Here is a 3,517-nt window from a genome sequence, read left to right on the forward strand (position 1 = left end):
AGGAGTACACACACTGTGCACATGTGCATTCATACATACAGAAACACACACACAAACACATGCATGCATCAATGCACATGTGTGCAAACACCAAAGCCAAGAGAAATTCACAAACTGCGACTAGCTGAGATAGAAGCTCACCACCAGTGGTTCTCTACCTGTTTTTGGGAGCAGAGACAGAGTTTATGATATGAACATCAATGGGGATGTTTCTGTTTCTGCTCCTTATCAGTGATAGTCAATTTAACTGCATGGCTCATCCTCCTCCCTGTTTTCTCTCATAATGGAGAATCATTGGGGGATGTAAGTCTATTAAGCACACTGTGCCCAATTCAATGTGCCACAGCAGTCCTTGGCTCATGAGCCAATCCTCAAAGGCCCATACATCGAAAGCGTATACCTCCTGAATATCTGTGCCCACTTCACAGAGAAAACAGGAACAGAGATGAACAATGCTGCTGTGTAGAAAGAAGAGGTGAGCACTAAACTGAGACACAGAGAGAGAAAGAAAGAGAAAGAGAGTGAAAGCGCAATTGAGGCAGAGTCGGAATAAGAGAGTGAGGGAGCGAGGGAGCAATAGGGGGAGCACAGAGGAAGGAAGACAGAAAGAAATATTGACAAAGCCTAGATATACACATAAGTCACCCGGCGCGACCCGCCTGCTCCCTGTATTTTATAGAGCCGCTCTGCGCTGGCGGAACAGCATGACAGGCCAGTTCCTTCAACGGAAAATATGGTCCCTCTCCACCCTCCCTCCTCTCCCTCCACTATCACTCCTGTTTTCTGTCTATCCCACCCGATATCATTCTGTCACCTCTACGCTGGCTCTTTTTTCCATCATCCCCCTATTTCTCTCTCTCTCTCCCCGTTCTCGCATTTTATTGGCGCTCTATGTTTCACCCGTCATGTTTCACCTCTCCGTTTCTATCCATCTTCATGTCGCTCTCTTAATCCCTCTCATTTGCTCTCCTCGGTCCTCATCCCTCTATTTCTCTTCCTGCTCTCCCAGTGCCGTTTTCACATGCTGTCCCATTTCCACCTGCTTCTCCCCGTTTCCCTCGTTCTTCCTGATTCATTTCCTCTCCCCTATCCATTCCATTCATCCCTCTCCCCTCCATTTGAGCTACCTACATCACCATCCCTCTCTACCCCTGGCTCTCCTCTCTCCATCTATTACACCTATTACACCTCTAACTATATTTCCTTTGACCCCCTCCACCATCCTCCTTATTTTAGTTCATCTGTCACTCTATCTCTCCATCAACCCTGTAAATTCTATCCATCCACCTCATTAAACAGAAGACTTTAGCTTGGCCTTTTCACTTTTGCCCTTTAACTCATCTCACTGTGTCCCTCCTTGCTGCAGCAGCTTTTTTTTTTACTCCCTATAGATCTCTATTGTCTTACCCCCCAATGAAATGTTTTCTCATCCTAACCGTATGCATTCATCACATTTTCCTACTATTTTGCTGTTTACACTGTTCCCTTCCCCTCCGGTTCCTTCCCCCTCTTTCTTTCTTCCCTTTTTCTTTCTTTCTCTCTCTCCCTCTGCATTCCAGCCGGCCCTCCCTCTCTCATCCGCAGCCTGAGCACAGAGCCCCATGTGTCGGAATCAATTAGGGCTGAGAGCCGTCGCGGCCGCTCTTTCACGGAGGTAAATATTAAACTGCACCGAGCACCGGGGAGGAAGAGAGGGAGAGAGAGGAGGAGAGAGAGGAGGGGAGAGAGGGAGCCCTCCGTCCCTAATCCACCGCATCGATCAGGCGGGGATGAGGGTAATATATTATTTTGACAAGATACGATCCTCCGACGCGCACCGCTATCCCCGGCGATCGATTTCTTTTTTCTCTCCTTTTTTCTTTCCTTTTCTCCCCCTCAGCGAGTGGGACAGAGTTTGTGTGTTATTGTGTGTGTGTGTGTGTGAGAGAGACAGAGAGAGAAGCGGAGACAGTGCGTGTGTGTGTGTGTGTGTGTACATTTGTGTGTTGTCGGGAGTCTCAGCGTGTGCATGTGCGCTGGAGTGTGGATGGGTGACAATAGGAACAGCATTAGGAAATGTGGGGAAGAGAGGAGAGGATGGCGCTGCTAGTAGGTCTGCGCTTTTACAAACAAGCTCCTGTCTAAACAGCTAAATCACATGCTCACCCAAAGATGGATCGTCGAGAAGAACAAGAATCCGAGAATCGCGTTTCATGTTTATTTTCGGTGGTAGGCTATGTGCCGTACGCCGCACAAGGCAGGATGCCGGGGTTACAGTTAGTCAACTGGGCATGAGCTGACCTATTGTAAAGTTAAGTGTCCTCCCCCGCATGGTCCCCTCTGCTCCTGTGCCTCCCCTCTATATCGCTTTGTAAACTGTGTCTAAATGCTAAATTCCCGGATCAATTTTTTTCATTCAACCCCCCCCCCCCCCACACACACACACCCCTCCCATCCCCGTGCTCCCTCTGCCCCCTGCCTCTGCGCTCCTCAAACGGCTTGAAGTCTTGCTGTCCTCATGTGATGGAGGGTGTCCTGCCAGCACTGTGTACGTGTGTGTGTGTGTGTGTATGTGTGCATGTTAGGCCTACATACTAAGATGTGTGCGACAGACACAATGACCCCAGCAGACAGCAGAAATACAACCCATAGGACACTGTGTGTGTTCCAATACACCAACCATCAAGGTTATACTGTCTGTATGCTGTGTGCGTCAGTGTGTGCACAATTAAACAATTTCCATAGACGAGTGTGTGTGTGTGTGCGTGTGCTTGCATGGGTGTGTGTGTCCATGTATGTGTGCGTGTGTTTCGTGCGGATGTGTGTTAGTTCTACCCTGTCCGTGTGTGTGCTTCTCTTGACACAAACACACAAATACACAAACACACGTACACATGCATGTCCACATTGAGAGACTTCCATCCAGACGAGCGCAACAACACACACACACACACACACACACACTGCTGTGTCCGCTCTCCACTCCCTAACTCCTCGTCTCCCACTTTCTCTGTTTCTGCCTGGCTCGACTTAGTTTTCCTCTTTCTCTCTGTCCGCTCTCGCTTTTATTGTGCCATTTTCTGCCACTTTGGTCAAGAAAGGAGAGGGAGCGTAATGCAATCTGTCAGAGTAAGCTGGGCTGTGTGGGAGGTAGCTTGGCCTGTGTGCTGGGGCGGGAAGGGGAGACGAGGATGACAAGGGGTGTGGTGTGAAGACGCCAAGTTGATAGCCGGATGGTAACTGATGGAAATTTTACCCCCCCCCCCTACTCTTGGGTAAAAAAAATCCCTCCTCCCACCCCCGCACCCCTCTCTCTTTCTCTCCCTCTGTTTTTCTCCCCCTCCTTTCCTCTACAGCCCCCCCCCCCCCTTCCCCTTCCTATCTCCCACTCCTCTCTTCCCTTATGTCTTTTTTCCTTTCCTGTGTGTATCCTCCCTGGTGTCTGCGTCTTCCTCTTTTTCAGTGTCTATCCCCGTTCGCTCCAATCTGTTTTCTCTCCCAGTTGAATGTCTCTTTCAACCACTGACCACTTTCTCTC

Source organism: Centroberyx gerrardi, chromosome 12, assembly GCF_048128805.1.
Source record: "Centroberyx gerrardi isolate f3 chromosome 12, fCenGer3.hap1.cur.20231027, whole genome shotgun sequence".
NCBI lineage: Eukaryota > Metazoa > Chordata > Actinopteri > Beryciformes > Berycidae > Centroberyx > Centroberyx gerrardi.